Source organism: Pollachius pollachius (genome assembly GCF_949987615.1).
Source record: "Pollachius pollachius genome assembly, chromosome: 2".
In the NCBI taxonomy this organism is placed as follows: Eukaryota; Metazoa; Chordata; class Actinopteri; order Gadiformes; family Gadidae; genus Pollachius; species Pollachius pollachius.
The window spans coordinates 7,467,360-7,481,676 of NC_136935.1; the positions used below are offsets into that span (position 1 = coordinate 7,467,360).

Sequence of the window (14,317 nt, forward strand, 5' to 3'; positions counted from 1 at the left end):
ATGAAACCGCTCAGACAGAAGAAAGGCAGCGGATGTTCTCAGACAAATAGACGCTGAACAAATAAAGAGGGAAATAACAGAAACACATTATGCCTGGCATTAGCTACAGCTGGGAGCTGTACCGTCGAGACGCTCGCTGAAGAGAGACAGCCCTATCTACACGTCCTACACGAGCCACCCAGTGATGTCACGCCAAAAAAGATGGCTGATTGCTTAACTGCTGGAGCACGAAGCCGGCGTTAATATCCCCGAAGAACGTGGTCTGGAGAGGAGTGCAGACTTCCCTGCTTCCAATCACTTCACGCTGACCTTTTTAACCCATCTTCACAGCGTCACTCCAAGACCCACTAAGGGGGGGTTTGAGCTGGTTCTGAAGCCCTGTAGGTTGCCGGTTCCATCTCCCCCCTGAACATGCAACAATGCCAATGAGCAAGGCATTTAATCCACTACATTTTTTGGGGCGAATGTTTAAAAAAAAAAATAAAATGCTATCCTTATTTGTTTGCGACAGGAACTTAAATCTAAAAGGGCACAATATTCACCATCAGAAACCTCCCCTCGTTATTCTGGGCATCATCGTCTGTCTTGAACCGGTGCCAGGGCTCTCAAATTAAACCGTGCTCACATTCCGGAGCCGAGCAAACATCCCATAATTAACAACTATCTCTAATAAACAGCTACGCTCGACAGCGGGGGCATTCCCAGCAGCCGGTCGGCACGACGACAGACGTTCACCTGCATAGGTGTAACCCGAGACACCAAACGACCCCGGCGCACGCGCGCACACGCACACACACACACACACACACACACACACACACACACACACACGGTGAGGTCGTGATCAGCAGCCTGCAGCGGCGTCTCCTCAGGGAGGAGGAGGTCTGGAGGAGGAGGGATGGAGGAGCAGTCCTCTCGGAGGCTGAGTTAGTCTCATTGTGTTGCGACTCCTAAAACAGATCTGTCACAGGAGTCGGTGGAAGTGATGTTTTCATGCAGCAGATGTCGGAGTAACACTGTTTCCTCGGTGTAGATTGTGCCGGTAAATTGATGCCGTACATAAAACGGGGGGGCGGGGGGGGGGGGGTTGCATATGAGGGATGCGAATCAAGATTCAATAAAGATTCAGATGATTTATCACCTTGCCGTCATGCAAACAATGAGTAATAAACCGACACACATACACCCCGACACACACACACACTAAAATAACTAGGTAGGCCCGGGCTTCCCCACAGACCGGGTGCCACTGGGTGTTCATATACAGTATATAGGGTCGCTGTCAAAGGGAAACCATTGCTGTGATCTACTGGTAAACAATGAAGCCTGGTCCAGATTTTTGGTTTGTGCACTAGATTTTCTTTGCCAGCTCTTTAGAATAGTTCCCATTCGATTCTGCCTGGATCCTCCTCACAGTTATAAAACTAAAGTCTTAATACACTGCTCTCGTTATTCTGCTGGACCTCCTTTCTTCTGTCAAGGATAAAGTAGAGAGAATGTTGTGCTCCATCCCTCGCTCCCTGACAGGAGGAAGGGATGGAGAGAACAAGGTTGTCTTTTCTTTAGCCCGGTGCCAGGAAACTACTCATTCCTGGAGGAACCCTGGAGCAGCCGAAGACCACACAAGAAGTACCTCGACACCCGGACCCCAGCAGAGAACAAGCCAAACTTTAGGTTCAGAAACATCTTGTAGTACTAGCTCTCCTTATCTAAATAACCATCTTTAACTAGCTAACTTCCCAAACCAAAACCATCTTTAACTAGCAAACTATCCATACCTAATCCATCCTTAACTAGCAAAATATCCACACCTAAACCATTTGTAACTAGCAAACTATCCTATCCGAAACCATCGTTAACTAGTAAACTATCCACACCAAAACCACTGTTAACTAGGACTCCATCCTCCCATGCACTTGTTGGTTTCTGGTCAGTCCCCATGTCTACTACCCCCAGAATCTAACAGACTAACTGGGGTTTAATTCAGAAGTCTTTCCACAGAGGAAAGATTTGTGTCCACAAAGCATGTCCATAGTGTCTCTACGTGTTCGGTGTTTGCACGCGTTTGTGCGTAAGTGTGTGTGTGTGTGTGCATACGCTCACATCCTGCATTTGTGTGTGCATGTCGTCAATATGTCTGTTGGGGGTGTAGTCTGTGTCTCTGTGTGTGCAAACAAGAGCAAGGGATTTACTTAAGGGCTTTCGTTTTAAAGGTCTGTGGGGTGCTAGCATAATTAACACCCAGCAGAGACAGAGAAACAGAAAGACTGTGTGTGGTGTGTGTGTGTGTGTGTGTGTGTGTGTGTGTGTGTGTGTGTGTGTGTGTGTCAGCAACACTGAACAGAAAGGAAGGAATCCTGCCTTTGTGCACACATGTGCACCAGACTCGTGCACACCCACTGGTCAGCTGCTCTCGTTCCATGCGCACGGAAACATCTGAAAGATTGAAAGCGACACACACAATCTCACACACACAGCCCGAGTGGACAATGGACCACACACACACCGCTGAATACGGTGCTGCTTCTAACAGGAATGGACTCTTTGTACCAGGAGCCACAGAGAGACAGGACAGAACGAGGGGCGGATAGAACACACGAGAGAGAGAGAGAGAGAGAGAGAGAGACAGAGAGAGAGAGATAGAGAGAGAGAGAGAGATCAAACAGAGAGACACAGAGACAAAGAGAGAGAGAGCGCAAAAACGAGAGAGACAGAGACAAAGAGAGAGAGAGACCGAGAGAGAGACACAGACAGAGCGAGATAGACAGACAGAAAGAGAGAGAAGGAGAGGGGGGAACAGAGGGGCAGATAGAACGACAGAGACAGAGAGAGACAGGCAGAGCGAGAGAGAGACCGACAGAATGCGAAGGAGAAAGAGAGAGAGAGAGAGGGGAGGTCTGAATAGGACAGCCTTGTCATGCTGGTGCCGTCACAGGCCGGGAGGCTCCTCTGCGGAGGAAGGGACCGCCCGTAGTAGAGGCACAATGTGGCGTCAGCATGCGGCCGTGGTGAATGAGGGGAGAGGCCGGCCGCGGAGCTCTGTGTGCGAGCCTTTCAATTGGTGTGTGGAGAGAGAACAGTAGCTGTTCATTCAATACGCGGTGCCTGAATGAGGCCAACCCGGACCCATCTCTGGTCACCAGCCCACCCTGTCCCTGGGGACAAAGGGTTAACACACACTGCTCTGTAGCTCCACCTGTCTGGGAGACAAAGCGTTAACACACACGGCTCTGTACACCTGGCCGAACGGGAGGGAGGGTGAGGGGGCCTCAAGGCGACAGCAGGTGATTGTGGCGCCATGGCAACAATGATGATAAAGGAAACGGATGTGCATGTGTTTATGAAAGGTTTTGTTTCAGAAACAGAATGACAAGGACACGAGGACTGGGCACAAGGCGAGAGGGTAAACACAGAACCATTACGACAGGACTTGAGAGGAGACACAAATTTAATGTGGATTCAGCAACAGAACTAGTACAGATATTAGACAGGGGACACTAAATGTAGTCTGGATTCCGCCCCAGAACTTGTAATGAGTTTAGACAGAAGAAACTAAATGTAGTCTGAATACATCAGAGCAGGTCCATCTAGTCACTCACTCCCCCCCCCCACACACATACACACACACACCAGTGTTGTGGCGCACCAGATGTGAATATTTCCCAGGCCCATTAAAGCCAATGTTTTCAAAGCGTGAACGGTTTGAAATTCAATTAAAGCTCCATTGTGCTCTGTTGTTTCCCCGCCCCTCAGCGGACCCAGTGCTGGGTTTGTGTGTGTGTGTGTGTGTGTGTGTGTGTGTGTGTGTGTGTGTGTGTGTATGTATGTATGTATGTATGTATGTATGTATGTATGTATGTATGTATGTATGTGTGTGTGTGTGTGTGTGTGTGTGTGTGTGTGTGTGTGTGTGTGTGTGTGTGTGTGTGTGTGTGTGTGTGTGTGTGTGTGTGTGTGTGTGTGTGTGTGTGTGTGTGTGTGTGTGTGTGTGTGTGTGTGTGTGTGTGTGTGTGTGTGTCTGTCTGTCTGTGTGTTTTGCTTTGGTGTGCGAGTGCCAAGGGAGCGAGCGAGACAGTGTGTGTGCGTGCGTGTGTGTGTGCGTTCGTGTGTGTCTGCGTGCGTGCGTGCATCTGCGTATCTGTGTGTGTCTGTGCGCGCGCGTTCCCTGCTACTTGCACTGTGGTGCCGGTGAGGTAGAGGAGTGCTCCACTCTACAGCGAGGTGATCTTTTGAGGAGCAGCCGAGAAGCCGTCTTCTTGTTCTTCGCAGGCAAAAAAAAACGCTCCCTAGGCTCTGCTTCCTGGTGAGAACGGGGAAGCGGCGTCTTCATTTAGGGCCTTTTAACAGCCAGCGTCTGTCTGCAGCAGCAGGCGGGAGCGGCGTCTGTTTACCGCGCGTTTCGCAACAGGCTTTTTTTTTTTATTCATAACTCCCACGTGATGCCGCATTAAAACACGCAAAACACACACAAAAGGCTGCACACCCGTTCCCTCCCCGCACGCGCACACACACACACACACACACACACAGACACACACACACACACCGAGACAGGTTCTTACTGTCTCCGTGGGGGGTGGGGGGTCCGGTCTTCTCGAGGAGGTCTGAGCTGCGTACGTCGTGGTTGAGGAGGCTGTGCTGGAGGCGGTGCCTGTGGCGGGGAACACACACGGACAAACAGACGGAAACGAATGTTTAATCTGGCTGGGTCAACACGGAGCACGTGCCGAGCGGCAGCCTGTAAACACGACAGAGGTCAGCTGGAGCCGGCCGGGGGTAGTGGGTGAGAGGGACGGACTTTGGACAGTCAGCGGAGGCCGCTCCCAAGGCACACCCACGTGAGCCTGCACGCAGCTTGGCTTCGCTCGGTTTGGCTTGCAGCCGGAGAACACACACACACACACACACACACACACACACACACAGACGACGGAAGAGCAGAAGCAAGATGTAAAAATAGAGGAGGGCAATGAGAGAGACAAGACGTAGGGAGAGCGAGCACAGCTGTGGTCATCGGGGCTCATTGTGGACGCACAGTGGCTGTTCATAAAGGACTGATTTCCTGACGTACACTCACACGCACACCCTCCCACACGCTCATCTCCCCAAACACAGTTCAGAGTGATGGTTTGGCAGTGGGATCACACACAGATAAGACATCTGCCTGGGTGTTTGCAGAGCCTTGTGTAAATAAGGAGGATTCTTTGGCTGCATTTGATCATGGTATGGTAATATATTCCTTGCATATCATAAATAAAACATGCCTCCTATCTTCTTTCGTTTCTATGTTATCTATGTTCCCCGGCAGCCAAGCCACCCAAAGTAAACAATATAAAATGGTTTTGTTAGGACTCTGGGTCATTTACATATCATAGTTTATTTGTTTAGTAGCCGTATCTTTAAGAGGAAGAGAAAACTTTAAGAGGAAACTAAAATGATCTGGAGTGTCTGCCTCCTTCCTCATTATGAACCGTCATAACGAGAAGCTGAGTCATACAGGTCACCCAGACATTTCTCTGCAGGGACCGAATCTTCACCTTAAACCAAAACATGACCTGGGGCTACGAGGTCTGCAGACATCTGCACAATGTCATTCTCTCCTTCCATCGAGCACCGTCTCCACCAACCCTCCCTGAGACAACGGAGGCCGTAAACAACCCCAGCATCCTCGGGAAGCTCGGAGGGCCACTCGGCTAGGAGGCCGTGGGTGTTGTGTTGGGTGTCACCTTGCATCAGACCGAGTGTCGCCTTGTGGGTGTCACCTTCGATCCGACCGGGTCCCTCGCTACGGTTGTTGCACTACAGGCGTCTTACACTCGAGTTGGAATTTCCGCCGAAGCTTCCGCTGAGCCGTGTCCCGTCCGATCAGTTCACCCGATCGACTGACATCTGCATCAAGCCCCGACTCAAACTTTCCACCCTCGTCCCTCTGTTCGCTACGCCATCTGCCATGGTCGTTACGAGCGACCGCGAGACAACGCGGAGCACAGCCCATAGTCTGTCGCACAGGGGCGGATGGGGGGACCTGCGTCTCCAGATACAGAACGACTGCGTCTTAAGCAGTGTGGGTGCAAGGGGGTACGAGGGAGAGCAGAATACCGCAGTAGGACAAGCGAGAATACAGCCATTGTGCTTTCCGCTGTGTGCTACATCTTTACTTCCCCTGGTGGAACAAGCTCGTAGGCTGGTAAAAGAGGAGAGTTATAGCCGCAGCCAGGGCGGGTGTGAGTGCGTGTTGAAATAGTCCTTACGATGCATCGCACATAAATAGCAGCGTGGGAACAGCAGCCATAGATCACCATGAAGAAGTGGGAGGAACACATGTAGAGCCAATAAGAGGCCTACATGTTATCTCATCACGCCGTGATGCCTGTGTGTGTGTGTGTGTGTGTGTGTGTGTGTGTGTGTGTGTGTGTGTGTGTGTGTGTGTGTGTGTGTGTGTGTGTGTGTGTGTGTGTGTGTGTGTGTGTGTGTGTGTGTGTGTGTGTGTGTGTGCGCGCGTTCTTTTTTGTGCGTGTGTGTGTCGTTTGTGTATGAGTGCGTGCGTGTTGAAGGAACATCTCTATCATGTCTATTCTGGTATGTTCCTTACAACTTGATGTAATCTCCTTGGAGGCTGTGTATATTGTCTGGTTGTGTATTCATTAAAATAGCGTGTAACGCATCCCTCGGTTGTTCTTAATTACTCAAGTCTTTCGCTTAATCGAGTTGAGTTCATGAAGTTCAACCAAACCTCCCAGGATGGAGACTCCTCCCTCTCAGAAGAGTGTGATTAATTGGCCTCCCCATAAAAAAGACGAGCAATATTATAAACACTGTTTTGAGATAGACTGTATTAAGAAGAATCGGCTTGCTTCTGTACACATCTGCGATGAATGAGCTGTCTATTGGGGTAATAACTCCACACCATCAACCAGTCCTCATCCATGGACTGTTTCTGCATTAATATTATTAAATGATGGTGATATTATGCCACCAGGTGCGAGTTTGATTAGCCATTACAAGGCGTTTGAATGTCTTCTTCTGTGTGGGCACGTCCACCTATATGTACGCTGCATAGAACATCTACCAGCCTACCCAGTGGACTGTAGCAAATGTTGCTGATCTATCCATCATACATCTAGGGGGACACTTCCACTCATGATGAAACTAAAATACAGGAAAAGTCTGATTTTCAAATGGCTTGTAACCGCTAACCACCACCCTAACACCTGGTAGCATAATATGACCCCTTTAAAACAACGTGCATAAGACCATAATATGTTGCCTCAGCCCTCGTCTGGGGTAAACCTGGAAGAAAACTGAATGAATAACAACCAGTCTAGGGGAAAGGGGTAAAACACACCTAGGAGTTTTTCAAAGGGCCACAAAATACTTAATCAAGTAAGAATCGCCTTGTTTGCATGGGCTGACGAACTGCCGCAGAACGCAGCGATTCCTACAGGGTACACTCTGTTCCCTGGGATTCCTGCTACCTCGCACACACTGCGTTGATCAAAGCCCCGATGCGGCGCTTCGATTCACTAGCCAAACAGTCATTTTGTTTGTGCGAACACGCCAATTTCTGCTCTGTTTTAAGCACAGCGGCCTTGTGTCAGGGACAGCGACCGCAGAGGTATTGTAGTGGATGTGCTCTCTTAATGCGTGGACCTGTAAGGGCTCTTTGTGGCATTACCAAGCTCTGTAAACAGTGGTTTGTAGATTATGTTTTCAGCGGGCAGGTTTGAGCAGTGACACAGAGTAGAAGATTAGTGTTATTAGAGTGGGTGTAACTCGAACTGGTGGAGTTCCAACAGAAGGAAACGAGAGAGGCAAACATTAATAATTAATACTACAAAACAAAACACATGCACTGTACAGCCTCTGCCATCTCATTCAGATGTTCTGTCGTGAAGGCCATTCACTGATCGGGAAAAGTGAAGTGAAGGATCCTCACTGAGACGGGAGTGATGGAAGTGACAAGCTTCAAGGACAGAGTCTGCATTAGAACCGGTTCTAGAAGAAACCTCATGCAGGTATGCATTGGTTAAACACCCAGCAATGGGTGTTTGAGAGGGAGATGACTGCTGCTGGCCCCTCTTTACGAAGCGGAGTGCGGATGTAATCTGCCCGTCACTCAGGATGAGCAGAAAACATGCCAGGGTAACCCGTCAGAGATACGGCTCGACTGTCACACTGTCGTTGTGTTCCTTCAAATCAATAGAGCCATCCTTCCTTCTTTCAATCACCAACTGTAAAACGTAAGTGCTTGTATCAAAAGAGGCTTGCACATTAGCGTTTGTGAACTTAAGTGGGTTCAAAATGATGGCCCCAGGCTTAAAGCAAAAGCTAAGATATGCTCGTTGAATGGGCAGCAAGTCCAATTCAGACGCAGTCGGATTTGCTTGAGTGTCTCTTAGAGACCAAAGCCTGCTCCCGACTTATCAGAAGACCCTTCAATTGAACCTCCTCACGGTCAAATAAAAAGCACACAACATGAGACCGTTCGAAATAAACCAAGCCACACGCCAGCGTTAATGTGGTGTATCATTTAATAACCTACCAAGCAGTAACAGAGAGAAACCGTGGGCCGAGAACCAAACCCCTGTTCTTTGAACTCCCCTGAAGTCAATATTTACAGCCCCCCGTGCTCCACCTAGCATCCTCAGCACCGGAGCGGGGAGTGAGTGAGCAGCTGCAGCCACACAGCCCAGGGGGAGCGCCGTTGGTACCGTCTCTCACCCTGTGTAAACACTCTGCCTCTCAATGTCTGCCCATCCATCTCAACTCCCAACAAACAACCCCACCGTTTTCATTTCGACATGCGGGTGATGTCAGAGGGACGGCTTGATGGCGCCCGTCGAGGCATCCATCCGTAAGATAAAATAAGACTTTATTGATCTCGGACGGGAAACTCATACGTGGGTCTTGTGTTTCCCCAGGCGTCTCTAGAGATGTCTCCATCACTGCGAGCTGACAAAAGGGGAGTTTTGAATCCTGCTGTCGTTTATAGTTGAGCCCCACCCTTTGAAGATCTTCCAGAGAGCGGAGCGTCTTAGTGCGTTGCTATCTGATTGACTTTACAATCAGCGTGACGGAGCATCGTTCCGCCTCTGCTCTTGTGTCATCTTCTCAGCGGTTATCGTGTCGGCATTGCCGTGATACTGGGGGATCTGATGGGATGTGAGCGAGCGAGAGGTGAGAGAGAGAGAGATCTGGGGCCATTACTCTTGGCGCCATGCCCTGGTGGCAGCTCAGATACGCTCCTACAGCATGGGGGCCATCCAGTGTTGTGGTGCTGATGCTGCAATGAGCCCCCCTCCTGCTGCCAGGGCTATACGATATCCAATATCCCCCTCTACCACATCACCCTGGATACATCCTATAGCTCCCTTTAACACGACCCTGTATACAATACATCCATGTCATCCTATATCTCCCCCCACCAAAACCTTCACCAGGCCTTTAACATCCTTCCTTCTCAAAATTCGATAATCAAATCTGGAAACGCTTTTTTAATTCGCTACCAATTGATATCTGTATTTTCCATGTCTTTCAAAATGATTTTAGAAATTAAGAACAAAAAATGTCTATCCACCACGCATTTGCCATATATGTTGATACCCATGAGACTGGCTCACACATGCTTGGGTGGAGCAATACATTGGGAGAATGTGGACATTTGTATGCCATGCTCAGTAAATCAGCTCCAGAACCTCGCCATGGGCTTACGACGAAGCTGTAGAGGGTCAACATCCTCCCCATCAAACCCACCGGTTCCATTGTCTCCATCACGTCAGGAGAAAGGAGAAGTCTCCATCATACATGTTCACTCCATTCACTTGATGAGTAGTTACATTAAATCGTAAATAAACAGGACTGTCTCCTACGATGTAAAAATACAACAGGAGCAGAGACAAAGGAAGGACGTTCAAGTTGAAGATGGCCATGCACCAGATGTGGTCGAGGGAGAGCGGCCCAGCCCGCGTTCAGCATTACACTTTAATGACGCTGTGAATCATGGGACATAAACAACCACGGCAGCCGCAGGCCTCATGTTGTCTAATTCGGCGTGGGCGGGAGTTTACACGAGCATGCATGTACGTTTGGAACTCTGCTCGTCGGTACAGATCTCCTCCTCATCTCTCGCTGCTGCACCTCTCACTGTCTGCTGGTCGCCACCTATCTGATCACGTTCTCAAATGTTGAACCACACTGCATTTGCTCAGGTGGAGGTGTCTACTGCAGACACCGTCATGTCTACAGTAGACCCATCTACCTACAGTATGTTTACATTTACATTTGGGGCATTTTTCAGACGCTTTCATCCAAAGCAACTTGCAAAGGTTCATACACACATTCACACACACCGACAGAGGAGTCAACCACGCAAAGCCACAGCCAGCTCATCAGGAGCAGCTAGGATGAGGTCTCTTGCTCAGGGACACTTCGACACTCAGCTAGGAGGAGCCGGGAATTGTACTAGGAAGCTTCCGGTTACAACTGAACCCACTCTCCCTCCTGAGCTAAGCCGACCCTTCCGTATGTCTGGTCTTACTGTAGGTCCACTTTTTACGTTGTGAGGGATCATTTGCTCTGCGTTAGTCACATGTTATCCAGTCAGCCGGGGTAATGTCCGTGGAGAACAGAACAACGTTGTCGGGCCGCACTATTAATACACCACCTGCCTAATCTCATGATTGTCAAAAGAGGCCTCCCGCTTCAGTGGTTTGGAAGGGAGCCTTCCGTTCTCTCCCCGAGCCGGGCCGTCAGTGCGTCCGCCCCTGATACAAGAGGACAGACGGGTCTGGGGTCCACCGTGACGGAGGGAAGCGTCCTTGCGAGCCGGCCTCGGGCACACAAAGGCCCCAACAACTCGACTCCTCGCCATGTACCACTTCAACACAACAAACCGAAAACCATGACAGCAACCAAACATGTGTTTAGACCATTACACCTCCCCCCCTCATCCCTTGCTTCATTCTCGGGGTTTATAACACTGGATGGTATCCATGGTAACCCGTGGAATGCTGCAACAATGCATCTGATCGCGGCCCATCGGCCCAGAGACACCGCAGGGAATGTTGACTGTTTTTCCGATGTTTGGCATCAAGGTTTTTATAAAGGAGCGCCACTGCTGGCAGGAGCCGGACTGACTGATCTCGGGTTAAAGTACTCAATGATTAACAGACGACTGAATCCTGGAGCGAAATGTTTTCTTTAATTTACTTAAAGAAAACAGGGCCTTCATGTGTGTACAGGGCCTTCATGTGTGTACAGCTTCCCTGTGTGTGTGCAGCCGGTCGGAGGAGCCGATGGCCAGGTGTTTACTCTCCGTTTCCTTCAGTTAATTATTAAGTTCAGACGGACAGACCTCGTCAATTGCCATGGATTTGTTCCTCTGTTAGGTGGACCCTGTAAGCTGGGTCAAGACAGGTCTAGGCCAGCCCAGGCCAGTCCAGACTGGCCTTGACCAGTCTATGCCAGCCCGGGCCAGCGACGCAGCTGCGACACAAAAATAAATTTGTGAAGATTCGTACAATTTCTAGTATGGAATGAACCAAGTAACTTCCATCATTCAACATGAATCCAGTACCGTGATGGTCATTGCAGCGTCTGATCCCAGTTTACTCCCCAGGCCCTGATGTGAAGCCCCCCAGGGGTCCAGAGTGTTTACCGTGTCCCTGGTACCTCTGAGTGTGGCTCCAGGCTCGGGCCAGGTCAATAAATCATCTTTAAAAGGCGTTGAAAGCGCGGCATCTGTGGAGCCGTTCTCCGTCCCACTTGACTCCCGGGGGTCCGGCAAGGCCGTCTGAAAGGCAGTGGCTCTGCCCCCGATGTGCTCCACACCGGCTTTTAATCAACACACACAATGCCGCTTATCCGGGAGGACAATTACAAACGGCCTGCCGTGCACACATCCAAACCACTGCCTTTATTGTCTCCTCTGGGAGGGCGGTGGCGGCAGCTCTTATCAGTGTCTGTCTGGGAGTCTGTCTGGCTGCCCTCTCTCTCTAGGGGGTTCACAGCCAGATCCTAATGAGCCTCCACAGATCAGCTGCTCTGACAGTTCAAGGTGACCCCCAGCACTTCTCAAAAACCTCAGACTCCCCATCTCTCCAGTCTCCTCTGAGCGCTGACGACAGCCGGAGACGAGGGAGCCGAGGTGGAGACTGGAGGTAATATACAGCACGCCGAGCCAGACCTAGCCCTTCTGTGCTCATGATGGAGGAGGTGGGTGTACAGCACTCTGGGGACGTGGATGCTACTAATAAAAAGGTGAACTATACTACGGGAAAGCTGGTTCAAAGAGACACCAGAGCTACCATTGATCTCTTGGATCTAGAGGAGAAAAGCATGTTATCTATGTTGAATCATTCAGCAGACGCTTTTATTTGATGCCACTGAAAGGGAAACCAGATACAGGTCTGAGTAGTTGGGGGGTAGGGCTTCCTGCTCTAGGACCCTAATGGTAGGGGATAGGGGCCTACAGGTAAGGGCTAGGTGCTTACAGGAAGGGGCTAGGTGCTTACAGGAAGGGGCTAGGTGCTTACAGGTAGGGGTTAGGCCTACCTGCTCTGGGGCCTACAGGTAGGGGCTTGGCCTGGGGGGCCTACAGTAGGTTAAGTTTCAGACATCGAGTTTGAACCCACTATCTTCGGCTGAGAGAATAACACGGCCAATAACCCAAACTGAATCCACCTCTACATCGCCAAGACTACCGGCCAAACTTCCCAGCCTCCATTTCCTTCGATATCGCTAGGACGACCCCAACTACCAAGGAATAAGCCAACAGGTATTCACCTCCATGTGGCTAGGTTTATCAAATTGTACGAGGCATATTTCAGCCCAGGCCTTGTTATCGTACAGCAGCAACAGCGGTCTGTGGAGTCCGCTTCCAAACAGTTCCCAGCAGCGCACCACAAACACGAACCGGAGATGAATGTGTTGCTCTGTAAAACCCCAGCTACCACTGCATTATTTTCATCACTTCCTGAAGAATATCTAATGCCTTTACAAAGAAGCAGAAGAACAAAGAGTTCCAGTGACGATAGAGAAAGAGGGAGAGAGAGAGCGAGAGACGGAGAGAGAGAGAGAGACGGAAAGAGGAACTCAGACAGCCAGATAATGAGCACAGCACACAGACAGAGAGCAGAGGAGTTGATGAAGTGTCAAGCGAGAGATAAACAAAAGGATGGCAGACATGAAAAGAAAATATAAATGTCATTAATAGGACAGAGAGAGGGGGAGATGGAGAGAGACGGAAGAGGGGGAGAGGGGGAGAGAGAGACCGAGCCCGCGAGAGAGACAAAGAGTCGCAGGGATAGAGAGGGAGAGAGGAGGGGAGACTATGCAGTAATGGAAGTTGGAGCCTCTGTGTGTGTCATCCTATCAAAGCGGAGGAACCGGGGAAAAGGTTGAAACAATGAGGGAGAGAAAGAGAGCTCTTCCGAATCGCATTGAGCAACGAGAGAGGGGGAAAGAAAGTAGGAAAGGGAAAGCGAGTGAGTGTGACATAAGAACAAAAGGGAAAGAGAGACAAGAGTTTGCTACACACACACACACACACACACACAAGCACACACTCAGAGCGTGAGCGATGCGAAGGACTGTGTGTGTGTCTGCCCGTGTGTACGTTGTCTTCTAACGTTGTAATCAGGGCAGCATGAGGCTGTCCGCTTGCACATGTTTCTGCCAGCTCAAAGTCTGCAGCATGGTCGGGTCTTTCATCTCACCTCCAACGAGTCATTACCTCTGTTTAATTAAGCCCACACACACGGAACATTAATCAGTGGCTGTGTTTTACTGGCTTCTCTAAATAGTCGCTTGCCCCCCACACATCATATCTCTTATCTCGCTGATGGCCCGGTGGGTCTCGCTGCTGGGCGGACGCTGCATTATTACGCCTTCTCTTGAAGTCTCACATCAGAGCACGGGACCATGCATCTCACTGCCTTTAATGATCCCAGCCAAGACTCCTTCTGTTGAACTAGTCCGGCCTCCACAACATCGTGAGAGGGATACACTGAGACTGACCTGGAATCAGTCTTGACGTGCATTTACAGTTCTTTATATATAACTCTGAATATAGTCACTCACTGTATATTACAGTTCTATATAGATTACTCTAGATGATATTCATCTTATTATAGATTACTCAGAACAGATAATCACTATATATATATTAAAAAGTTATTTGTAATAAAGAGTGACTGTCACTCCATCACTCCATCTGTTCAGACGGTTATCTATAAGGAACTGTAATATACAGTGACTATCTGTTCAGCCTTAATCTATAGTTCATAGATTACTCTGAACAGATAATCACTGTATATTA

At 49.6% G+C, this 14,317-nt stretch overlaps 1 protein-coding gene across 1 annotated transcript in view; it reads right to left on the reverse strand.

The window, feature by feature from the left end:
* ndst2a (N-deacetylase/N-sulfotransferase (heparan glucosaminyl) 2a) overlaps positions 1–14,317 on the reverse strand; it is a 76,124-nt gene that overhangs the window by 32,090 nt on the left and 29,717 nt on the right. Inside the window, exon 2 of the mRNA XM_079729679.1 lies at positions 4,563–4,651. The gene's annotated coding sequence lies outside the window, so the exon portion shown is untranslated. The remainder of the gene's footprint in view (positions 1–4,562; positions 4,652–14,317) is intronic.